A 27273-nucleotide genomic window follows, 5' to 3' on the forward strand; every position below is an offset into this window, starting at 1 on the left:
AAATTCCTCAAAAGCGTGGATAGCCTTCAATTTTGGAATTTTTTTCACCTTTTTTCGGCCGGAAATAAAAATTGTCGAGATGCTTACCATGGACTCTAATACACCCAGAAAGTCTATTTGGGTAGGTCCAACCATTCAATATGCCTTTAAACAATCAATTTACCCGTTCCAAACTTGCACCGATATCGTGATCTCAAGCCTACCACGGACATTTATGGCAACATATAATAGTCATATATGGTTCCAAACGTTATTATACGACCCTAAGATGTATCCCCTAGGGTTTCAAGACTTTTCGCCACCAGGCCCCGTAACCTCAAAATTTCTAAAAAAGCGTGGATTATAGCCTTCAATTTTGGAATTTTTTGACCTTTGTTCGCCCGGAAATAAAAATTGCCGAGATATTTACCATGTTTCCTAATACCCTCCGGGAGTCCAATTGAGTGGGTGGAACCATCCAATATGCCTTAAAACAGTCAATTTACCCGTTCCAAATTTGCATCGATTTCGTAAACTAAAGCCTACCACGGCTATTTTGTACAACATATAAGGGTCATATATGGTTCCAAACGTCATTATATCACCCTAAGATGTATCTCCTAAGGTCTCAAGACATTTCGCCACCGGGCCCCGTAACCTCAAAATTCATCAAAAAGCGTGGATTATAGCCTTCAAATTTGGAATTTTTTGACCTTTTTTCGCCCAGAAATAAAAAATGCCGAGATGCTTACCATGGACTCTAATACACCCTGGGAGTCTATTTGGGTGGTTCCAACCATCCAATATGCCATTAAACAGTCAATTTACCCGTTATAAGCTTGCACCGATATCGTGACCTCAAGCTTACCACGGACATTTATGGCAACATATAATAGTCATATATGGTTCCAAACATCATTAGATTACCCTAAGATGTATCCCCTAGGGTCTCAAGACTTTTCGCCTCAGGGCCCCGTAACTTCAAAATTCCTTAAAAAGCATGGATTATAGCCTTCAATTTTGGAATTTTTTGACCTTTTTTCGCCCGGAAATAAAAATTTTCGAGATGTTTACCATGGTTCTTAATACCCTCTGGGAGTCCAATTGAGTGGGTGGAACCATCGAATATACCTTAAAACGGTCAATTTACCCGTTTTAAATTTGCACCGATTTCGTAAACTGAAGCCAACCACGGCTATTTTGTACAACATATAAGGGTCATATAGGGTTCCAAACTTCATTATATGACCCTAAGATGTATCCCCTAAGGTATATAGACTTTTAGCCACCGGGCCGCGTAACCTTGAAATTCCTCAAAAAGCGTGGATTACAGCCTTCAATTTTTGAATTTTTTGACCTTTTTTCGCCCGGAAATAAAAATGCCGAGATGCTTACCATGGACTCTAATACACCCTGGGAGTCTATTTGGGTGGGTCCAACCATCCAATATGCCTTGAAACAGTCAATTTACCCATTCCAAACTTGCACCGATATCGTGACCACAAGCCTACCACAGACATTTATTGCAACATATAATAGTCATATATGGTTCCAAACCCTCCGGGAGTCCAATTGAGTGGGTTGAACCATCCAATATGCCTTAAAACGGTCAATTTCCCCGTTCCAAATTTGCACCGATTTCATAAACTAAAGCCTATCACGGCTATTTTGTACAACATATAAGGGTCATATATAGTTCCAAACGTCATTATATGACCCTAAGATGCATGCCCTAAGGTCTTAAGACTTTTCGCCACTAGGCCTCGTAACCTCAAAATTCCTCAAAAAGCGTGGATTATAGCCTTCAATTTTGGAATTTTTTGACCTTTTTTCGCCCGGAAATAAAAATTGCAGATATGTTTACCATGGTTCATAATACCCTCTGGGAGTCCAATTGAGTGGGTGGAATTAGAGCTGTCAATTCGGGTAAATGGGTCGGGTTTGAGTCGGGTTTGTGTGGGTCGGGTCATCTCGGGTTGGGTCAATATTGGTTAATGTAAGGACCTATGTGGGTCGGGTTTGGTTTGGGTCATGCTTGAGTCGGGTCACGTCGTGTCATACATCTTTTCGGGTTAAGGTCGGGTTTAGGTCGGGTCTCGTCGGTTCATACATCTTTTCGGGTTCGGGTCGGTTTTAGGTCGGGTTACATTAGGGTCGGGTGAAAAACAAGTCGGGTAAAATTCGGGTTTTTATGGGTTTAAATGAGGTAGGGTCGTGTTCGGGTTCGAGTGGGGTTCGGTTCAAGTCAATTATTTTCGGGTTATAATCAGGTCGGGTCATTATCGGGTTTGGTTCAAGTCAATAATTTGCGGGTCATAATCAAGTCGGTTCATTTTCAAGTCGGGTCATTATCGGGTTTGAGTCGGGTTATATTCAAATCAATAATTTGTGGGTTATAATAATCAAGTCGGGTCATGTTCGAATTCGGGTATCAAATATTGGATTAATAGGATTTAAGTTTGGTATCAGGTCGGGTCATATTGGGTCCAGTTACATTTATTTTAATTTTTTTAAAACTCCAAATTAAATTACGTAATTTAAAACATTTTCTGAAAAAAAAATATGAAATAGTCAAGTGAATAATAAAATTTGAATTCCCTTAAAAATAATAATAATAATAATAAAGAAAAAGATAAGTCAAGTAAGATGAGAAATACCTACTATTTTTTGGGTCCTGTGTATGTTTTATTTTTTTGTTTATTTTTTTTTTGGCTGCTGTCCAGTTCAGTTTTTCTTTGACGAGAATTATGTAAGAGATAAGTCAAATAAGATGAGAAAGGCCACTTTTGTTTTATAATTGGAATCCATGTTAATAAATTAAAAAAAGCCTGAAACTCAATAGTCAATACGGAGTACTCTTTTTATCCTAAAAATTCCTAAATCCTAAAATTCGGGTTATTAATAGGTCGAGTTTAAATTCGGGTTGGGTCAATAACAAGTCGGGTTGAATTTGGGTCGGGTCAATAACAAATCGGGTTGATTTTGGGTCGGGTTTAAATTCGAGTCGGGTTAGGATCGGATCGGGTTGAACTCGGGTTGGGTTAGTAACTGTAATACCCGAATATTTTCTAATTTTATAAAACATAATTTTTAAATAAATAATTTATATTTCTAGTTATTAATAATCATTATTGTTTATTTTTATACCTAAATTATCTTAAACCCTATATACATTATATATATGTCCGTATATACGGCCGTAGGGTGCAGCGTGTTTTTCCCTTCTCAAAAGTCAAAGAGTTGACCTCTGCGAATTTGTTTTAGCTAATTTAATTGTTTTATGCTCAATGTATTATCATGCGGCAATCATTACTCTTTTGATGATCAAATACCAAATTAAAGCAATTACCCCCATTTATTAACCAATTAGAGCCCACTATTACCTTGCGCAAGTCATTTTATCCGGAAATTTAACCACGCTTCCGCGAGGTAATCACATGATCTCAATTAATTTTGTAATTTGTTTGGTTACAAATTGTTAGTATTAATTGTACTTTGTATTGTTATGTTTAAATCTTATAATTTGTGAATTATATATGATCATGATTTATACGTATATGATTGGTATGTGGTATTATACGATTTAATTGTCGCATTGATTGATTGTGTTATTCTAGATTTTTAGTGTTGTTGTTATAGGGAGTATTGTTTTACCGAGGTTTTAGGGTTAGTAATGCAGAGTATTAATTTGGGTTGAGAATTAATTATTTTTGGGTGATAGTATTATTTCCCTAAGAGTTGAGATGTTTTATGAATCAAATTGTTGTATTATTTGGGAACTTGTGCCATCGTTGAGTTATTATTATTAGTTTGTGAATTATTATTTGATCGATGTATAAGATCAAAGGTTGAGAATTATATTTTATTCTTGGTTTGAGGCTCGGCGTTATAGACCTTAGTCCTTGGCATGTTGGTAAGGAGATGATAATCATGAGTTAAGAATGAGGTACAATCTTTATTTTATTTATTTTTCTATGGTCCCCTACAGTGGGAATTGGCCCGTATGTGGTCTGGTTCAAGGTGTTTTCTACTTATTGGGAGTATTCAAGTTTTTATACTTGTTGGTTTTATTCGAATTACCCATGTCCAAGGCTAGGTATGGAACAACGAGCATGGCACACTTATGGGTTATATGAGTTGATTGAGTAAAGGTTCGTATTATTATTCGAGGTTGAGTTGATCAATGGTTACTTTTTCAGAGTACAACGTGTAATGTAGTTTGAACTACATTGTTTAATTGAGCTAGTAATGTTGATTATTTTGTTATACTCTGTATTCTGATATGTGGTGATTACTCAGCTTTTTGCTGACGTGTGTGTATTTTTTGTTGTGCTACTTGTGTTTGCGGCCATGTCTTTTCTTATGGTGGCCCTGCGACGATCTATTTTGGAATTTTTCCTTAATGGTGAGCAGACAAGATTGTTTTAGCAGGTTGATCAAGTGATCGTAGCTAAAGGAGCTCAAGTGATCGATTAGTATGCTATAACGAGTTTATAAAGTTGTATAAATAGCTCACCTAGTTTGTTGGGTTGTAATTATTGGGATTTTGTAAGCCTTAACACTTGACAGATTGTCGAGTGTGGCGGTAATACCTCCGATTTAGGTGTATGCTTCCGCAAATTTTATTTAAAGGTTGTTTGTTTTTCCTTTATTTATTGTTTATTATTAGTTAGTAAATCGGGGGTGTTACAGTAACAGGTCGGGTTGAATTCGGGTTTTGACGGGTTAAATCAGGTTTGGGTCATTCTCGGGTTCGAGTTGGGTTCGATTCAGGTTAATAATTAACGGGTCACATTCGGGTCGGGTCCTCTCTAGATCGTTGCATGGTCGGGTTCGGATCTCAACTACTCGGGTCAACTCGGGTCTACGGTTGGTTTCAGGTCGAGTTAGGTCAGGTTCGGATCACCATTTTTTTCGGGTTCAAACGGGTTAGGGTTAGGGTCGGTATTTCGGGTCGGGTCAACTTTTGACAGCTCTAGGTGGAACCATCCAATATGCCTTAAAACTATCAATTTACCCATTCAAAAGTTGCACCGATTTCGTAAACTGAAGCCTACTACGACTATTTTTTACATCATAAAAGGGTCATATATGGTTCCAAACGTCATTGTATGACCCTAAGATATATCCCTAAGGTCTCAAAACTTTTTGCCACCGGGCCCCGTAACCTCAAAATTCTTCAAAAAGCGTGGATTATAGCCTTCAATTTTGGAATTTTTTGACCTTTTTTCCCCCGGAAATAAAAAATGACGAAATGCTTACCAAGGACCCTAATACACCTTGGGAGTCTATTTGGGTGGGTCCAACCATCCAATATTCATTTTAATAGTCAATTTACTCGTTCCAAACTTGCACCAATATCGTAACCTCAAACCTACCACGGACATTTGTGGAAAAACATAATGATCATATATGGTTCCAAACGTCATTATATGACCCTAAGATGTATCCCCTAGGGTCTCAAGACTTTTCGCCACCGGGTCCCGTAACCTCAAAATTCCTCAAAGAGCGTGGATTATAGCCTTCAATTTTGGAATTTTATGACCTTTTTTAGCCTGGAAATAAAAATTGCCAAGAAGTTTACCATAGTTCCTAATACACTTCGGGAGTCCAATTGAGTGGGTGGAACCATCCAATATGCCTAAAAACAATCAATTTACCCGTTCCAAATTTGCACCGATTTCGTAAACTGAAACCTACCACGGCTATTTTGTACAACATATAAGGGTCCTATATGGTTCCAAACGTCATTATATGACCCTAAGATGTATCCCCTACGGTCTCAAGACTTTTCGCCACCGGGCCCCGTAACCTCAAAATTCCTCAAAAAGCGTGGATTATAGCCTTCAATTTTGGAATTTTTTCACCTTTTTTCGCCCGGAAATAAAAATCGCCGAGATGTTTACCATGGTTCCTAATACCCTCCGGGAGTCCAATTGAGTGTGTGGAACCATCTAATATGCCTTAAAACTGTTAATTTACCCGTTCAAAATGTGCACAGATTTCGTAAACTCAAGCCTACAACGGCTATTTTGTACAGCATATAAGGGTCATATATGGTTCCTAACGTCATTATATGACCCTAAGATGTATCTCCTAAGGTCTCAAGACTTTTCTCCACTAGGCCCCGTGATCTCAAAATATCTCAAAAAGCGTGGATTATAGCCTTCAATTTTGGAATTTTTTGACCTTTTTTCTCCCAGAAATAAAAATTGCCGAGATTCTTATCATGGACCCTAAAAAACCATAGGAGTCTATTTGGTGGGTCCAACCATCCAATATGCCTTGAAACAGTCAATTTATCCGTTCCAAACTTGCATCGATATCGTGACCTCAATCCTACCACAAACATTTATGGCAACATATAATGGTCATATATGGTTCTAAACGTCATTATATGACCCTAAGAAGTATCCCCTAAGATCTCAAGACTTTTTGCCACCGGGCCCCGTAACCATAAAATTCCTCAAAAAGCGTGGATTATAGCCTACAATTTTGGAATTTCTTGACCTTTTTTCGTCCGGAAATAAAAATTGCCGAGAGGTTTACCATGGTTCCTTATACCCTCCGGGAGTCTAATTGAGTGGATGGAACCATCCTATATGCATTAAAATAGTCAATTTACCCGTTCCAAACTTGCACCGATATCGTGACCTCAATCCTACCACGGACATTTATGGCAACATATAATGGTCATATATGGTTCTAAACGTCATTATATGATCGTAAGAAGTATCCCCTAAGGTCTCAAGACTTTTTGCAACCGGGCCCCGTAACCTGATATTTCATCAAAAAGCGTGGATGATAGCCTTCAATTTTGGAATTTTTTGACCTTTTTTCGCCCGAAAGTAAAAATTGCCGAGATGTTTATCATGGTTCCTAATACCCTCTGGGAGTCCAATTTAGTGGGTGGAACCATCCAATATGCCTTTAAACTGTAAATTTACCCATTCCAAATTTGCACCGATTTCGTAAACTGAAGCCTACCACGGCTATTTTGTACAACATATAAGGGTCATATATGGTTCCAAACATCATTCTATGACCCTAAGATGTATCCCCTAGGGTCTCAAGAATTTTCGCCACTGGGCCTCGTAACCTCAAAATACCTCAAAATGTGTGGATTATAGCCATCAATTTTGGAGTTTTTTGGCCTTTTTTCGCCCAGAAATAAAAATTGCCGAGATGTTTACCATGGTTCCTAATACCCTCTGGGAGTCCAATTGAATGGGTGGAACCATCCAATATGCCTTAAAACGGTAAATTTACCCGTTCTAAATTTGCACTGATTTCGTAAACTGAAGCCTACCACTGCAATTTCGTACAACATATATAATTACTACTACAAAAAGCATGTTTTCTGGACGCTTTTTAGGCCTTTTTTCGACGCTAAAAAGCGTCGAAAATCCTTGAGTCGAAAATTGGTCAAGGACACTAAAAAGCGTCGAGATTCTCGACGCCTTTTAGTGTCCAAACTAATATACGAAGCGTCGAAAATTACGTATTTTGCGCAATATCCCAAATGTGTAGTTTTTTTAGCGACGCTTTTTCCTGTCCACATAATCAAATTTAGCGACGCTTTTTGTTGTCTTGCGTTTATTTGTGTCAGCCTATGGTATGGCGGGAAACTCATTCAAATTTGAAAATGTGCAAAAGTGTAGACATTAAAAAGCGTCTAGAAATTTTTTTTAAGTTTTTTTTTCTTTTATTAAATTATTATCATCATACATACATTATAGTTATTTAAATTTATCATAAGTTAAATTAATTAATAACATAAAAATAATAATAAACAAATATTCTATATAACTAGATTAAAAGAAAATAATTAATTAACAGTAATAAGAATACGTAGTACCATACTTAATTACCAAATTTATAAAAGAAAACATCAACACAATTATTTAAAAAAAAAAAGTCGCATATTATATTAGCTTGTCCCTAAATATTTACATCACTTATATAAGACTTAAAACCAAAATAGATAGACGATGGCCTTATAGACGATATAGTCGCTTGTTGATGCTCAAGTGTCCTGGCCTATTCTCTTGTTGCACCTACATTGCCTTTTCCAATCTTCAAAAAAAAAAAAAAATACAAAGTATAAATTAGTACATTACACTAGTACAATACGTAAATAAAACAGAGCTACTATATACAAATCTAGATTACACAAGAGCCAAGTTACAGAAAAAAAAAAAAAAACTGATGTACTGTTCAGAGCTGAATTTAAAACTAAATTGTAGCTAGTGCAAGAATAGCAAAGTTTCTACATGCACTGATAGTGCAAGCCTGAAGATTTTTTTTAAATGTCACTGGATACTTCCAAAGAACAAGCGAGATAGCAAAGGATGGAAGACAAAGAGCTAGTTGAAAATTAGAAACATTTTAAGAAAACTAAAGAAAGCATACATAGTTTATCCAAGATAACAGTAATTTAGCACAGCTCATAAAATACCATAACACCAGCATTTTCATAGTAGAATCCATTTACAAAGCCATTCCACACAGGTGTATGATATGATAAAATTAACTCTTCTCAGTTTTCTGTATTACCCTTGTCTCCATCAGGAACAACAAAAGACTTTCAAGCATCAGTTGGAGATACATCAAGAAACAACATCCACCATATTTTCAAGTATTTTCAAGTAATTTAAAACTGATGCTCAGAGCTGAATTGTAACTATTATTATACACAAGTATGTTCCTTTTCTTATGTCTGACTAGAAACCTTTGATAAAAAAAGACAAAATCTGATGACACACACACACACAAGCTAAGCTTTGAAATATAATCACACACACACAAGTTCTAATGGTCAGAGCTGCAATTCAGAACTGATGAATTCCATAACTGAATTCTGAAGATCAGCTCTACATTCAGATCAGCTCTGCATTCAGTTCTGAGTTCAGTTTTTGAATTCAGAACTGAATTTTGAAGATCATCTCTGCATTCAGTTCTGAGTTCAGTTCTTGAATTCAGCTCTGGATTCATTTATAAAAGCAGCAGTGAGGGAGCTTTACAGCAAGTAGCAGGGGAGAAGGGCAGACATGCATATAAAAGCAGCAGGGGAGCAGGACAAGCAGTAGAAGGGGAGCAGGGCACACACACACACACACACACACACACACACATTCACACAAGCTCTTACTTTCACACACATAAAGAGAAATGTGACTTTGTTACCTGATGTTTTGCCTTTCCTAAGAATTCAGATGCTTTGTCTAGAAGACCCGGAGATGCATTCCCTTGATGAACTGCACCTACAATCTGAGAAAATTGTCCAACAAGCGCTTTAAGAAGAAGATTGTTGTGTCCGACCTCGTCTTTCAGCTTTTCATTTTCTTGAAATAGTGTATCATTTTTTTTGTGCAAATCATTCACTTCTTCTGTAACACTATCCATCACAATAGTTCTCTTTTGAACTTTTCCATACCCTTCCTTCCTTAACACACCACGTATTTCGAAAATGTCCCCCTTCTTAACAACTAGTCCGTACCCACAGGACGATCGGGAATCTCATCGCGATACATAGTTTGCTAAAATTCTATTTTACTAATTACCTGATTTCAAATCATCCTTCTTGTAAAAAAAATAAGTCAAATTCATTATAAGAAGTAAAATTTCCGATTTAAGAGAAGATAAAAGGCATAAAAATACAATTTTTATCTAAGCAAAAGCAAATTACAACCCGAAACGTAGGGAGCACAAGAAAAAAAAATATGTTTTGATATGGCTCATTGTAGTAGTAACACTGGACCTTATATCAGTTTACTTGAAGATATGTTTAGTGGTAGTTGATCAATCCACTTTGTTCTCCACGAAATCACAAACTCACAGTGATCATATGTTGCAATTCTTATTCAATCCTTTTTTCATTTAGTCACTAGAAAGAGGAACTACAAAATCTTTTAGAAACTGTTATACAGTTGTACCACTATTAAATAGATTGAGCAAACCTTGAATCATCTATATATGAACTCCTTCAGCCAATCAGAAACCAGAGGCTATATTCTCTCTCTCCCTCACTGTCTCCTCCTAGCCATTTCTTAATAATTGCATTAATTCCAACTATGGAAAGGACACAACTTTATTATTTTTTTCCTCTTCATGTATCCACTTGCCCCACTGTTACATTACTTACATATACTAATGTTTGTACCATCTGGCTCTAATTTTATGTAATATAATAATACTTTCCATCCCCATTTTAAGATTATGATAACACAATTTTTACTTCCCATGCCCCACATAAAAGCTCTGCAATACTTGAGCAAACCCGAGTGATAAAATATATTAAGAGTATAGGGTGTAGAATATAAAGGGAACAAGAGGATGTCAATTGCATATATAGCAAAAGAGTGTTTGTCAGATAATACCCTTGAAAATGATTACTTTAAGAGGAACATAAATTCTATATTTTGTTTGGAACTACTTTTCATTATACTTTTGAAAGTTGAGGCACGGGGAATCTGAGGTAGCCAGAACATCCCACACAGTTCAAAGGTCAAGGCATTGAATCCGACTACTCCACAAGTGCTCTTAGTGTGGAGTTCTTTGAAAGCAAAATGAGAGAAAAAGACAAATAAATATGAAACATGTGCCTTATCCTCATGATCAATGCCAAATAATTTGGAACAATTAACTTTTTCACCGAATACAGGAAAAAGGTAGGTATGTCAATCTCATGGTAAAGCATATAAAATAGAGTAAAATATATCGAGCAAATCAGGACATAGATATAAAGATCTGATGGACACAAGCACACAACTGCTCTTCATTAGGCTGGCCATAGAACAGAGGTACCTCACTTTTAGACCATATCATATAAGCATTCTCTATTTGACAAGATACTAATATAATTAAGGATTATGTTTGTATTCTCTCTATGACAAGACACTAATTAATTTAATATATACGAAGCACAATGCTAATAATGAAGGGAGATAAATTGCATAATAATTTGTTTAGAAAGAGCAGCTTATTAGTGTGATCTTGAACGATTAAGCTTAAGTATACTATAGAACCTAGCCAAGCCATTAATTCTATCTATTTAGTATATATTTATTATACCATCAAAACCAAGATAAATAAATTAAATGTCACAAAGTGCCTCTATGCTAACTATACTAGAAAGATTGCATTGTATGAACACAGTCCCAATTTTTTATCACATGCACTAAATAACCTAGAATTAAGAACAATCTAACTTGTTAATGACACGATATTGGCAATATTCTTTAGAAGCTAATTTTCATCTTCAAGCTGCATCAAAACAACCCACACCTCAGTGGATCTAGGCCTACAAAGATTCAATTAATAACAAAATTCCCAAATTACTAAAACAAACTTACTCAAACTAAAATTACATACTCAAATATTTGCATACAAATACATACATGAAGTAATATAGATGCAAGAAATTACCTGAAAGTAAAGGGGCGGATAAGTTTAGCAACATTTTGGTTTGGGTGTAGAAATTCGATTGCAGATTTTTTATTTAAACATCTGATATTGAAACGACTTCAAACTCATAGCTTTCTTTATCGATCTCTTCTTCCTCAATGATAAATTAAATAAAATACATCAGGAATAAAAAATGAAGCAGCATCAAAATCAAAATTCTAAAAATCAAAATCTAAAGAGAGATTAGAGAATATCAAAAAAAAAAATATATCAAAATACCAGATTTGATGAATTCGAAGAGCATCTTTCAGTTCAACTTGTTGCTAGGATTGTGATTTTGGAGAGGGATGAATTCTTGAAAGAGAATTTTAGGGAAAGGTTAGGGTTTAATTATTGGAGACTGCAGAGTAAAGGAGGAGCGGTTTTTATCATTTCCCCTAATTTATTTAAGTTTGCATACTAGAAAACATGTGCTTATCACGTGGTTAATATTCTAGACGCTTTTCAACGTTAGGACGCTGAAAAGCGTCGCAAATACACGGGAATCCAAATTTCCACTGACGCTCAGTTCACAGCGTCGAAGGCAAGGCGTCGAGAATTAGTGCATTTTGTAGTAGTGTAAGGGTTTTATATGGTTCCAAACGTCATTATATGACCCTAAGATGTATCCCCTAAGGTCTCAAGACTTTTCGCCACCAGGCCCCATAACCTCAAAATCCCTCAAAAAGCGTGGATTATAGCCTTCAATTTTGGAATTTTTTGACCTTTTTTCACCCGTAAAAAAAATTGCCGAGATGTTTACCATGGTTCCCACTTCCCTCCAGGAGTCCAATTGAGTGGGCGGACCATCCAATATGCCTTAAAACGGTCAATTTACCCGTTCCAAGTTTGCACCGATTTCATAAACTGAAGCCTACCACGGCTATTTTGTACAACATATAAGGGTCATATATGGTTCCAAACGTCAATATATGAACCTAAGATGTATCCCCTAGGTTCTCAAGACTTTTCGCCACAGGGCCCCGTAACCTCAAATTCCTCAAAAAGCGTGGATTATAGCCTTCAATTTTGGAATTTTTTGACCTTTTTTCGCCCGGAAATAAATATTGCCGAGATGCTTACCATGGACCCTAAAACACCCTGGGAGTCTACTTGGTGGGTCCAACCATCCAATATGCCTTTAAACAGTCAATTTACCCGTTCCAAACTTACACCGATATCGTGACCTCAATCCAACCACGGACATTTGTGGGAACATATAATGGTCATATATGGTTCCAAACGTCATTATATGACCCTAAGAAGTATCCCCTAGGGTCTAAAGACTTTTTGCCACCGGGCCCGTAACCATAAAATTCACCAAAAAGTGTGGATTATAGCCTTCAATTTTGGAATTTTTTGACCTTTTTTCGCCTGGAAATAAAAATAGCCGAGATGTTTTCCATCATTCCTAATACCCTCCGGGAGTCCAATTGAGTGGGTGGAACCATCCAATATGCTTTAAAATGGTCAATTTACCTGTTCCAAATTTGCACCGATTTTGTAAACTGAAGCCTACCACGGCTGTTTTGTACAACATATAAGGGTCATATATGGTTCCAAACGTCATTATATGACCCCATGATGTATCCCTTAAGGTCTCATGACTTTTCGCCACCGGACCCCGTAACCTCAAAATTCCTCAAAAAGCGTGGATTATAGCCTTCAATTTTGGAATTTTTTGACCTTTTTTCTTCCGGAAATAAATATTGCCGAGATGTTTACCATGGTTCCTAATACCCTCCAGGTGTCCAATTGAGTGGGTGGAACCATCCAGTATGCCTAAAAACAGTCAATTTACCCGTTCCAAATTTTATTGATTTCGTAAACTTAAACTTACCACGGTTATTTTGTACAACATATAAGGGTCATATATGGTTCCAAACATCATTATATGACCCTAAGATGTATCCCCTAAGGTCTCAAGACTTTTCGCCACCACGCCCCGTAACCTCAAAATTCCTCAAAAAGCGTGGATAGCCTTCAATCTTGGAATTTTTTCACCTTTTTTCACCTGAAATAAAAATTGCTGAGATGTTTACCATGGTTCATAATACCCTCCAGCAGTCCAATTGAGTGGGTGGACCATTCCATTTGCCTTAAAACAGTCAATTTACCCGTTCCAAATTTGCACCGATTTCGTAAACTGAAGCCTAGCACGGCTATTTTTTACAACATATACGGGTCATATATGGTTCCAAATGTCATTATATGACCATAAGATCTATCCCAAAAGGTCTCAAGACTTTTCGCCACCGGGCCTCGTAACCTCAAATTTCCTCAAAAAGCGTGGATTATAGCCTTCAATTTTGGAATTTTTTGACTTTTTTTCGCCCGAAAATAATGCCAAGATGTTTACCATGGTTCTTAATATTCTCCGGGAGTCCAATTGAGTGGGTGGAACAATCAAATATGCCTTAAAACGGTCAATTTACCCGTTCCAAATTTGCAACGATTTCGTAAACTGAAGCCTACCACGACTATTTTGTACAACATATAAGGGTCATATATGGTTTCAAACATCATTATATGACCCTAAGATGTATCCCCTAAGGTCTCAAGACTTTTCGCCTCCGGGCCCCATAACGTCAAAATTCCTCAAAAAGCATGGATTATAGCCTTCAATCTTGGAATTTTTTCACCTTTTTTCGCCTGGAAATAAAAATTGCCGAGATGTTGATGTGTGTCATAAATGGCACACATTTGATGAGCATTTAGGTCCTTTTTGTCCTCTTTTCATTGCTTTCTTGCTCAATAAATGCTCGGTTTTATGCTTTCTCTCTCTTTTCTACCTTTCTATGGTTTTATAGTATTTTCTCCTTTATTTCTTTTATTTTCCTTATTTTAGCTGTTTTCTCTTTATTTTAGATTTTATAGATTTAGTTCTATTTTATTTTAGTTTATTTGATTTTATTTTCATTTCATTTCCTTTACTTTATTTTATTTTCATTTTATTATATTTCCTTTCTTTTATTATTTTTATTTTCATTTTATTTCTTTTACTTTTATTTGTCGGTTTTACTTTTATTTTACTTTATTTTATTTCTCGGTTTTATGTGTGCTTTGTAGGTGTTTGTCCCAAGTCCAATTTGGTGCTTAGCTACTGCATAGTTGAGTCTTCATCACCATCATGGTGATGATGGTGATGGTGATGCTTGCAACCAGAAGCTACTCCCTTATTTCCCCTGCTCCATATTTCAGCAGCAGCAAAGCTCTTCACAACAGCAACATCGACTCCAACAACAACTATAACTCCTCATAGCTGCTGCCACCTTGCACCACCCAACAACCACCAAGACCTCATGTCCCCTGCTCCTCCGTTTCCCCAATTCATCACTCATAGCTGCTGCCACCGCACACTCCACCACCAGCAAACACCAAATCTGCCGCCAATCATCCCACAATAACCATCCTCACGCAGCTCCCCTGCTCCAGCCGCACCCAATCACCTCCAATTACACTCCACCAGCCACCCACGCAACACCGCAGCTCCCACATCAACCAACAGCCACTAATTCCACCTTCTACCTCACGCAACAACAACAATTGCAGCATCATCAAGTCAGCCGCCATTACCGCAACACAAACAGCAGCAACAACCGCAACTTCCACCCACAGCCAGCCACCTTTCCTCCAGCAAACAACCACCAGCCGCAGCTCACTAATTCCTCCAACAACCACCGCAGCTAGCCGCTTCGAACCTCAGCAGGTGCGGGCGCAAATTCAATGAATGCGGCCGCACACAGCTGGGTATAATTTGGGCCGTATATTGATGATGATGAGTGGTTGTGATTGTTCGCGATTCGAGTGATGGCTGTGCGAGGCATGGGATTAATTCCCTTTGAAATGAGCAGCAATTCCATTTTTTTTCCTTTTCAGTTCTTTTGATTTTAGTTTTCCTTTTGATTTTATTTTATTTTTCTTTTCCATTTTCTTTTCTTATTTTATTTTATTTTCTTTTCCTTTCTTTGCTTTTCTTTTCCTTTTATTTATTTTCTTTTCCCTTTCATTTTCTCTTAATCCTTGTATTCTACAAATACCCATTTTTGGGTAGAGAGAGAAACAATTAGACAATTGGAGAAGTAGGTAATTAGATCATTTTTCCTAGCTTAGTTGAGAGATTCTCTCTCTAGTTTTTAGGGTTAATTTTAGGAGTAGATTTTAGAGAGAGAAAGTGAGGAATTTCAATGGTGATTGAGAGATTGAAGATCCAAATGTGACAATTGTATTGGAGATCTCCTCTATTATCAAAGAGCATTTCTAAACTCTATCTCATTTATTGCTTTGTTTAATATTCATTGTTTTGATTGATTGATTTGATTGGAATTTTATGATTTTTGGGTATGATTTTGGATATTCATGTTTGTATTGGTAGAATTGATGATCATGTTTGAGTAGTTGTTTGGTTAGGGATTTGGTGAAGCTTATGATGTAATGAATTGATGTAAATTGGGGATAATTGATGGAGTTGATGATGTGATTAAACTTGGTTGATTGATCATGTGCATGTGTGTGATTAATTAGAGAGTAGCTAACTTTGATTATTGCACTAGATTGCATTGTGAGTTCACATTAATACGGACCATTGATTTGTGGCTTGCATTTACACGATTGAGGTGTCTTGTGATGTTTCCTAGCTAGAGTTTATCGTAGTTGACGCTAGTTAGACCTCTAGGAAAATAGCTTGACATGCTCTTTTGGTTGCATGATTGATTTTCCCTCACATTGCTTGACTTAGTCGACTTTCCATTCCAATTTGCATTGTTCATTGCTATTATAAGTGAATCCTAATCCCTAGCTCTTATATTTGTTTGGTTTCTTCGTTTTAGTAGTTGTTAGAGTCACCTTTTATCTCTTGTCTTCGACCTAGCTTAGGCATATAATTGGAAGCGCTTAGGCATTACCGTTCCTTTGGGTTCGACCCTTGACTTACCTCTATACTTGTATTTAGTTTTGTTGAGTGTTTATAAATTTTGTTTGGCTTAGGGAGAATTAGCCCAACGACCTAGTTTTCCCCACGTCAAAATGGCGCCGTTGCCGGGGAACGGTGTCTATGTTTGAGTGTTTTTGATTGCTTGAGTCTAGGTCTTTGTGTATACTTTTCTTTTATTTTGTTTTTGTTTCCTTTGTAAAAATGGCATGTCAATCTTTTTCTCAACATGATGATGAGCCTTTTTGTGAATATTTCAATAGACTTAAGGAATTTATTGACTATAATTGTTGTAGTCTTTGGGAAGCTTGTAAGATTTGTTATCATGGTTTGAATGAGCAAACTAGGGATATAGTTGAAGGAATGCATAATGGTAATTTTAGAGCATTTTCTATTGAAGATGCTTGGAAATTTTATGTTTGGTTTGCTTGGGAAGTTTATAACAAGGGTAAACGTGCTTCTATTTTTTGATGTGCAATGTGTTAATTCTTCAAATGTTAGCATGATTTACCATGATGTGTCACATGACCCCATAGTTGAACCTAGAACAAGTACTTCCAATTCTATTTCCTCATTTTCTCATGATAATGTGTTGCATGTTCAAGCTAGCAAATCTCATACATTTGAAAATGCCCCCAACCCCCTATTTGATGAAAATGCTCATGTTTGTAATGATGATGATCCCACTTTTGGTTGTACTTCTTCTTCTCTTGTTGAGCCTCAATCTCCTACCCCTTTCGAATCTCTTATTGCTACCTTGGAAACTCAAATTAGGCATGTTGAGCTTCGTGATGATCTTGGGCCTACAAAAGAGTCGACTCTTAATTGTTTAAGAAGTCAATTGGAGATGATGAAAAAGAGTGAGGAGCGTCTTGAGGAGGGAAGAAGGAGAAATGAAGAGCTAGGAAGCCAATTGTCATCTTTGATGCTTATGTGTGAAAGTTACAAATCCAATGTGTGTGTTGAGGGTGATGATGGTAATTTTGAGCAACCAAGAGTGTGTGAGGATCCTATTGTTGAGCATAGGAGTGAAGGAGAGAGAGTTGAGAGTGATAATGAGTTTGATGAAATTTTAAGTCTAGACATCTCTTCCTTTGTTGATTGTGATGAGTTTCAAGTGTATGAATGTGACTCTTCTATCCATGAGTATTTGGACTCGTTTGAGGTTATGACAAATGTGTTTGTTGAGTGCATAGGGAATAGGCATAGCCTTTTAAGCAAGTTCATTGATGATGCTTCATGGGAGAGAGATGGTTTTGAAATTAATTTGCCTCCATTCATGCATGGTTTTGAGACTCTAGGCTTTAAGGAAGTTGAGGGAGCTATTGTTCATGAAGGTAGTGGAGGAGATTATGTGGTTCCTCTTGGGAGTTGGATGTTTGAGGGAGATGGTGATCATGAGTGTTCTTCTTTTGAGGATTCTATGATTGATTTTCATGCCCTCATTGGTGATGTGAGACCTTATGTTGAGAGAGTAGCAAACCCTTTGCCTATTTCTCATACCCCTTTCTCTCAAAAGTTTAATCACCTCCCTTATTGCCCTATTTTTCTCCCTTCCTTTATTGGTAAGCCTATTGGGGATCCTTATGTCTATGAAGATTTGAATGTGGCTCATTTGTCTCCAATTTGGGAAAAGGGTGACGATGCCACCCAAAAATATTTTGAGGAGAGTTTGCCTTCTTTTTCCTTTTCTTCCTCTTTTTCTTCTTCTTCTTCTTAGTTTGTTGAGTTTTCTTTTAATTCTTCTTCCTTCTCTTGGCATCTCTCTCCTCATAGGTGTGCACTATGCTTGTTGTATGCCTTATTTTTGTCATGTGCACACATACTTTCTTATTATGAAATGTGTAGTAGTGCATTTGACAAGCTCTTGCGTGCGTTGAATTATTATTTTACTAGAGCGGTCAAGCTTGGACCTTAAGCAATCCTTTCTCAGGAAGTAACCCGTGTTTTAGATTAGATTTTCCTTTTTCTTTTTAGAATAGATTTTTCTCTCATGGAAATTTTTGTGTGCCTTTTGCTAGGTACATGACTTGATATACTTTGGTGCTTCGATTTGGATCAAGAATCAAGGAAGGTTGACTCCTACTTTTACTAGCACATGGAAACAAGGTTCAATTCTTGAGAAATTAGCTTCGAAAGGTTTAATTTGGTCATTTGCGGGTATTTACACCCACCTAATATCCGGTAATATCTTTCCTTGCTCTTTCTCTAGTGGATGATGACTTGTTGGACATATGTTGGTTTGTTGGATTAATCTCCTTGTTTTCCCCTCCCATGGATTATATGATTTTTGTTTGAGTGTATTGTCTCATTCAAGCTTGGGGGAGGGTATTCTATCATGTTTGGTGGAATGTTGATTCTTATGTGTTATGCACCTTTGTATATGCTTTTCCATGTTTCTTATATTTTGAAAAACTCCAAAAAGATTTTTGTTTCTATCAAGGCAAATTGCAATGTGTTTTGTTTTGTTCTTGCTTTGGACATAATAACATTTGGACTTGTATAATTGAATGCTTTTCTTCCTAAATGGTAATGGTGTGCACGGTTTAAGAGTACGCTTGGTTGATTCTAGGATAAAGCATGCTAAGGTAGTTGTTTAGAACTAGTGGGAACATGAAGCCGGATTCTACTTGTTTGTGGCATGTTTGGTAGTTGCTTCCTATAGTCGATTTGACGCCAATAGTGAGTTTTTGCTACATCCGTGTGAGTTCTTTGTTTTTCAAGCCTTCTACCTATACTTGTATGAGCGGCATGGATCCTTGACTTCTTGCAAACCTAATCTTGAAACTTGACTCATAGATCTTGAATCCGAGACCGAACCATTTAGGGAGGACAAAGGCATATTTTCGGGGTGGTATTTTTCATTTTTAGGATAGTTTTATTCATTTTTGTTATTTTTGGGTTTACATTTGCCTTCTTGCAACCATTTGAGCCTTATACCTTCTTTTCAAGCCACATCTTTAGATCTTTGGCCTTTTGTTTCATTCTCTTTCTTTTCTTGGTTTTTGTGAAGCAATTGATCATTCTTGATGGAGTTTGTGGTGGAGAAATTGGAATGTTTGGTTTTTATGATAGCAAGGTTGTGTTATATTTTCTTTGTGAATAATGGCAAATGAGTATGAGTAAAAGCCGTCCTACTTTATAAAAGGCATGGACAAATAAGTGCAAAATAGAATAAGCCGTTCAAAGTTAAAAGAGGCGAGGACAAAGAACTATTAAAATGAAAAAAAAGGAAAAAAAAAAGTGAAAAATGAAAAAAATTCAAAAATATTTTGATGTGAGTTTTCTCCCTTTTTGAGCATTGAGGACAATGCTCCATTTAAGCTTGGGGGGAAGCGTTCTCACGCTTTTTGTGTATATGTTTGTGAGTGTAGCTTTGAATAAGCTTGGGGGTGTTGTTGTTTTTGTTTGGTGATAACTTGGTTTTGGTGTAAAGAAATGCGCAATCTTTGCTTCACTATTAGGAAATCCACCAAATTTCAAATTTTTAGCCTACCTTCACCCTTATTGCCTTACGTTACAACCTTGGGGAAAGACCTTTTGACCTAAATGGTTGAGTCATTCATCGGTGGAGAGGAATGTGAGTTTTAGGAATAGGGAGAGGGGATGCAAAAGTCAAGATGTCGAGTAGCTTAAAAATTCTCTTTTTCCGGTTCCTTCGTGGAATCAATGGGATGCTCATTAGAGGTCGATTTGAAGCTATTAGGAAGAAGTACTTGAGAAGGACGAAAGGAATGTTTCTAGTGTATGGTGGCGAAGATGAGTTGGTTGTCAAAGGTTATACGGATGCGAGTTTCCAAACAGACAGGGATGACTTCAGATCTCAATCTGGATACATTTTCTGTCTGAATGGAGGAGCAGTGAGCTGGAAGAGTTTGAAGCAGAGCACTGTCGCAGACTCTACGACATAATCAGAGTATTTGGCTGCTGTTGAAGCAGCTAAGGAAGCTGTTTGGATAAAGAAGTTCCTGACTGAGCTGGATATCATACCAAGTGCTCAAAAGGGTATCGAGATATACTATGACAATAATAGAGCTGTTGCTCAATCGAAGGAAGCTAGGTCACACTTCAAATCCAAACATGTAGAGAGGAAGTTTCACCTCATTCGAGAGATCGTTGACAGAGGAGATGTCAAGATGACCGAAATTCACACGGATGAGAACATCGCTGATCCGCTTACTAAACCCCTTCCAATGCCTAAGCATGAGAAGCATACTAGTGCAATTGGATTGAAGCGAATGGTGTAATTAGAAGTTGTTATTTGTTTTGAGAAAATAAATTACATATGTAATACATTCATTTGCAGGATTATGCTTAATCAGAAATTATCATTTCTCTTATTTTATTGTGGTTTAAATATTAAATAAAATGTCCAAAATAATTATGAATTGATGGGCTCACTAGGTTGATGACCTTTTGAATGAAACCCCACAGGTGAACAAAATTCATACATTATTTAAGTTCCTAGTTCGGAATCATTAAAGTGGACATAAATGATTTCAATTTGGACTAGCATGTTAAGATTGATTGGATAGCGCAGTTTCATGGGCTATAGGAGCGTAGTGATGCTCGGTCAATCACATGGATATGCATGAATGATGCTTGATCGAACTATAGACCTACTTTGAAGTTCAAGTTTAGAGCTTCCGGATATATTAGTGGATTCCTTTGACATGAGTGGAACATTGATCTCATTCAATGGATGATATAACTGTGGTACATTCAAACGTCTGCCCGTAACTGGAGATTATAAAGGGTGTTTCCTGGTTATTTCAGAAGTTGAGTGGGAGCTTTGGTTGCCACAAGATTGGATAGAGTCTTCCTATTAAATTAGGAATGTGTCATGTTTTGGCCTCTTGAAGAGGGAGAATTCAGAAAATGCATGGCCTGCTCAAATGTGTTACATAGTAACCATTTGTTTTGTAATTCTAACACAGATTTCAATAAATGATTTGTAGATTAATATTGATTACATAAGATGCAATCATATCATCAAATCGACACAAAATGACTTAAGGAATTTGAATATTGCGCACTTGTCTCAGACAAGTGGGAGATTGAAGGAATTGTGTCTTCGATAAGTGCAATTACTAGATATATCAAGGATCACTATTATGGAGATAATAAGTTCATTCTATTGGGGCGTCATCCTCTATTGCTAGACTATGAGAGATGATCTTTGGGCTAGTCAAATAGCCCAAAGCCCTTTAGAATGGATCCTATATTGGTCACACACAAGGGTATTGGGTTAAGCAAGTTAGAGGCCCATTAATGGGCCTCATGAGCAATTAATTAGTCATAAGCATGATTGGGCTAAGTATAGTTTGAGTGGGATTAGGAATTGGGTTTGGATTTGGACTTGGACTATTATTTAGAGATACGATCTATAAATAATAGCCTTGCCTAGGGTTGAGGAATAAGTCACAATTAGACCTGGCAAATGGGTCATTCGGGTCGGGTATGGGTCGGGTCATTTCGGGTCGGGTCAAGTTCGGGTCAAAAAGTCATCGGGTCATGTTCGGGTCGGGTCGGGTCATTTTGGGTTTCGGGTTGATTTCGGGTCGCCTGAAAATCGGGTCGGGTCGGGTATCGGGTCAACACTTTGGGTCAAGTTTGGGTCGGGTCAACTTTCGGGTCGGGTCAATTTTTGGGTCAACTTCGGGTCGGGTCAACATCGAGTCGGGTCAGTGCATTGGGAAATATTCTCATATTCAGATGTAAGATTACGGACACACTTGTTGATCAATTAAAAATTTTCAAAATTTCAATTTTAACAAAGTTACAACTTAAAAGTGAAAATTCAAGAGGGAAACAAAATAAAACTTTTAACTTGGTTAAAATTGTGGGAAATTCTTCCCCCCAAATGGCTAAAACTCCAAAAGTATTTCATGATGAGGACAAGAGGTAAATTATGAGCGGGAATACTCCCTCCAAATTTCCATAAGTAAAAGGTAAAGTGACTAAATTCTAAAATACAGAAAAACAAAAATAAAAGTTAAAAAATAGGAAGATAAAAAAAATCCTTTAGCTTAAATAGATTTGGGTCAATTAATTCAATTTAATTGCGGTTTTTTCTATTTCGGTTTGCTAAGGTCAAGACTTTAACTTAAATAGATTCTGGTCATTTCAGGTATAAGATAATTTTGGTTTAGGTCATTCTGGATTTCGAGTCTATTTGGGTCAATTAATTCAAGTTAAAGGTCGGGTCAACTTCGGGTCTCGGGTCACTTCGGGTCTCGGGTCAACTTCGGGTCGGGTCGTTTCGGGTCTCGGGTCAACTTCGGGTCGGGTCATCTCGGGTCGGGTCGTTTCGGGTTTCGGGTCTAGGTCGGGTTATTTCCACTTCGGGTCGGGTATGGGTCGGGTCGGATTGATTCGGGTTTTGGGTCAATTTCGGGTCACTGATTTCGGGTCGATTTTGGGTCATGGGTCGGGTCATTCGGGTCGGGTCATCGGGTCTGGGTCAGGATTGCCAGGTCTAGTCACAATTGACATACAATGAATTGTGAATCAAGCAACCATCATCCAAAAGCCCTCTCCCTCTCTCTCTCACACGCATGCCTCTCACTCTCCCCTCTCACCCACGGCCGGCCACCCCTAGTGGCCACGTGGTGTTTGTGCGGTGGTTCTTGGCTAGTTGATCGTTTGTTCATCTCCGTAGAAGGTCGATAGAAGTGTTCTTTCGCGACTAACTAGCATTAGTGGAGGTCTTAATCCGTGCCCGTGGACCAAATAGAGGAATCACGTTTGAGGTTCTTCATCTTCCCATTGTTCTTGCTCGATCATCGTGGAATCACGCTTCAAAGGTATAATTCTTACTTCTTTATGTGTTATGCATGAGATCCTTGGTTTGGTGCTATGTGAATATGATTCATGTTAATTCCGCATTTAGTACCTATAATCTCCTACAGGACCCACCTAAAGAAACTCCCAGGGTGTATTAGGGTCCATGGTAAGCATCTTGGCATTTTTTATTTCCAGGTGAAAAAAGGTCTAAAAATTCCAAAATTGAAGGTTGTAATCCATACTTTTTGAGGAATTTTGAGGTTACGGGGCCTGGTGGCGAAAATTCTTGACACCTTAGGGGATACATCTTAGGGTCATGCGACCACGGCGAAAATCCTACCACGGCTATTTTATACAACATATAAGGGTCATATATGGTTCCAAACGTCATTATATGATCCTATGATGTATCCCCTAAGGTCTCCAGACTTTTCGCCACCGGGCCCCGTAACCTCAAAATTCCTCAAAAAGCGTGGATTATAGCCTTAAATTTTGGAATTTTTTGTCCGTTTTTCGCCTAGAAATAAAAATTGCTGAGATGTTCACCATAGTTCCTTATACCCTCCGGGAGTGCAATTGAGTGGGTGGAACCATCCGATATGCCCTAAAAACGGTCAATTTACCCGTCTAAATTTGCACCGATTTCGTAAACTGAAGCCTACGACGGCTATTTTATACAACATATAAGAGTCATATATGGTTCCAAACGTCATTATATGATCCTGAGATGTATTCCCTAAGGTCTCAAGACTTTTCGCGACCGGGCCCCGTGACCTCAAAATTCCTCGAAAAGCGTGGATTATATAGCTTTCAATTTTGGAATTTTTTGACCTTTTTTCGCCCAGAAATAAAAATTGTCGAGATGTTTACCATTGTTCCTAATACCCTCCGATAGTCCAGTTAAGTGGGCGGAACCATCTAATATGCCTTAAAACGGTCAATTTACCCGTTCCAAATTTGCACCGATTTTGTAAACTGAATCCTACCACGGCTATTTTGTACAACATATAAGGGTCATATATGATTCCAAACGCCATTATATGACCTTTAAATGTATCCCCTAAGGTCTCAAGACATTTCGCCACCAGGCCCCGTAAACTCAAAATTTCTTAAAAAGCGTTGATTATAGCCTTCAATTTTTGAATTTTTTGACCTTTTTTCGCCCGGAAATTAAAATTCCCGAGATGTTTACCATGGTTCCTAATACCCTCCGGGAGTCCAATTGAGTGGGTGGAAACATCCAATATGCCTTAAAACGGTCAATTTACCCGTTCCAAATTTACAACGACTTCGTAAACTGAAGCCTACCACGGCTATTTTGTATAACATATAAGGGTCATATATGGTTCCAAACCTCATTAGGTGGGTCCAACCATCTAATATGCTTTTAAACAGTCAATTTACCCGTTTCAAACTTGCACCGATATCGTGACCTCAAGCCTACCAAGGACATTTATGGCAGCATATAATGGTCATATCTAGTCCCAAACGTCATTATATGACCCTAAGAAGTATCCACTAGGGTCTCAAGACTTTACGCCACCGGGCCCTAAAACCTCAAAATTCATCAAAAAGAGTGGATATAGCCTTCAATTTTGGAATTTTTTGCCCTTTTTTCGCCTGAAAATAAAAATTGCTGAGATTTTTACCATGGTTCCTAATACCCTCCGAGAGTCCAATTGAGTAGGTGGAAACATCCAATATGTCTTAAAACGGTCAATTTACCCGTTCCAAATTTACAACGATTTCGTAAACTGAAGCCTACCACAGCTATTTGTATAACATATAAGGGTCATATATGGTTCCAAACGTCATTACATGACCCTAAGAATCTAAGATGTATTCCCTAAGGTCTCAAGAGTTTTCACCTCAAGGCTCCGCAACCTCAAAATTCCTCAAAAAGCATGGATTATAGCTTTCAATTTTGGAATTTTTGACCTTTTTTCGCCCGGATTTAAAAATTGTCGAGATGATTACCATGGTTCCTAATATCCTCCGGGAGTCCAATTGAGTGGGTGGAACCATCCAATATGCCATAAAACAGTCAATTTACCCGTTCCAAATTTGCACTGATTTCGAAAACTAAATCCTACCACGGCTATTTTGTACAACATATAAGGGTCATATATGGTTCCAAACGTCATTATATGACCCTAAGATGTGTCCCCTAAGGTCTCCTGACTTTTCGCCACCAGGCACCATAACCTCAAAATTCCTCAAAAAACGTGGATTATAGCCTTAAATTTTGGAATTTTTTGACTTTTTTTCGCCCGGAAATAAAAATTTCCGAGATGTTCACCATAGTTCCTAATACCCTCCGGGAGTCCAATTGAGTGGGTGGAACCATCCAATATGCCTTAAAACGGTCAATTTACCCGTTTAAAATTTGCACCGATTTCGTAAACTGACGCCTATCACGGCTATTTTGTACAACATATAAGGGTTATATATGATTCCAAAAGTCATTATATGACCCTAAGATTTGTTCCCTAGGGTCTCAAGACTTTTCGCCACCGGGCCCCGTAACCTCAAATTTCTCAAAAAACGTGGATTATAGCCTTCAATTTTGGAATTTTTTTGACTTTTTTCGCCCGGAAATAAAAATTGCCGAGATGTTTACCATGGTTTCTAATACCCTCTGGGAGTCCAATAGAGTGGGTGGAACAGTCCAATATGCCTTAAAACGGTCAATTTACCCGTTACAAATTTGCACCGATTTCGTAAACTAACGCCTATCATGGCTATTTTGTACAAAATATTAGGGTCATATATGGTTCAAACGTCATTATATGACCCTAAGATGTATCCCCTAGGGTCTCAAGACTTTTCGCCACCGAGCCCCGTAACATCAAAATTCCTCAAAAAGCGTGGATTATAGCCTTCAATTTTGGAATTTTTTGACCTTTTTTCGTCTTGAAATAAAAATTTCCGAGATTTTTACCATGGTTCCGAATAAACTCCGGGAGTCCAATTGTGTGGGTGCAACCATCCAATATGCCTTAAAAACGGTCAATTTACCCGTTCTAAATTTGCACTGATTTCGTAAACTGAAGCCTACGACGGCTATTTTGTACAACATATAAGGGTCATATATGGTTCCAAACGTCATTATATGATCCTAAGATTTATCCCCTAAGTTCTCAAGACTTTTCGCGACCGGGCCCTATAACCTCAAAATTCCTCAAAAAGCGTGGATTATAGTCTTCAACTTTGAAATTTTTTGACCTTATCTCGCCCGCAAAAAAAAAAAATGCCGAGATGCTTATCATGGACCCTAATACACCCTGGGAGTCTATTTGAGTGGATCCAATGTGCCTTTAAATAGTCAATTTACCCGTTCCAAAATTGCACCGTTAACGTGACCTCAAGCCTATCACGAACACTTATGGCAACATATAATGGTCATACATGGTTCTAAACGTCATTATATGACCCTAAGATGTATGCCCTAGGGTCTCAAGACTTTTCGCCATCGGGCCCCGTAACCTCTAAATTCCTTAAAAAGCGTGGACTTCAATTTCGGAATTTTTCAACCTATTTTCGCCCGAAAATAAAAATTGCCGAGATGTTTACCATGGTTCCTAATACCCTCCAGGAGTCCAATTGAGTGGGTCAAACCATCTAATATGCCTTAAATCGGTCAATTTACCCATTCCAAATTTACACCGATTTCGTAAACTGAAGCTTACCGCGGCTATTTTGTACAACATATAAGGGTAATATATGGTTCCAAATGTCATTATATGTTCCTAAAATATATCCACTAAGGTCTCAAGAACTTTCGCCACCAGGCCCCGTAACCTCAAAATTCCTCAAAAAGCGTGGATTATAGCCTTCAATTTTGGAATTTTTTTGACCTTTTTTCGCCCGGAAATAAAAATTGCCGAGATATTTACCACAGTTCCTAATACCCTCCGGGAGTCCAATTGAGTGAGTTGAACCATCCAATATGCCTTAAAACGATCAATTTACCCGTTCCAAATTTGCACCAATTTCGTAAACTAAAGCCTACCATGGTTATTTGTACAACATATAAGGGTCATATATGGTTCCAAACGTCATTATATGACCCTAAGATGTATCCCCTATGGTCTCAAGACTTTTCGCCACCGGGCCCCGTAACCTCAAAATTC

The 27273-nt window shown here is 37.7% G+C and overlaps 1 long non-coding RNA gene across 3 annotated transcripts; it reads right to left on the minus strand.

Moving 5' to 3' along the window:
• Positions 1 to 7687: 7687 nt before the first annotated feature.
• Positions 7688 to 11756, minus strand: LOC145621475 (uncharacterized). 3 transcript variants are annotated; one of them, XR_014108424.1, is made up of 4 exons: positions 11665 to 11756; positions 11407 to 11539; positions 9166 to 9561; positions 7688 to 8055 (listed from the first exon to the last, which is right to left on the minus strand). It is a non-coding gene; the product is annotated as an uncharacterized LOC145621475 (long non-coding RNA). The 3 variants fall into 3 exon arrangements; XR_014108425.1 differs by lacking the exon at positions 11665 to 11756 and having other exon boundaries at positions 9166 to 9558; positions 11407 to 11573; XR_014108423.1 differs by lacking the exon at positions 11665 to 11756 and having other exon boundaries at positions 11407 to 11573.
• Positions 11757 to 27273: the final 15517 nt, after the last annotated feature.

This window comes from Chenopodium album, chromosome 27 (assembly GCF_948465745.1).
Source record: "Chenopodium album chromosome 27, dcCheAlbu1.1, whole genome shotgun sequence".
Classification (NCBI taxonomy): domain Eukaryota; kingdom Viridiplantae; phylum Streptophyta; class Magnoliopsida; order Caryophyllales; family Amaranthaceae; genus Chenopodium; species Chenopodium album.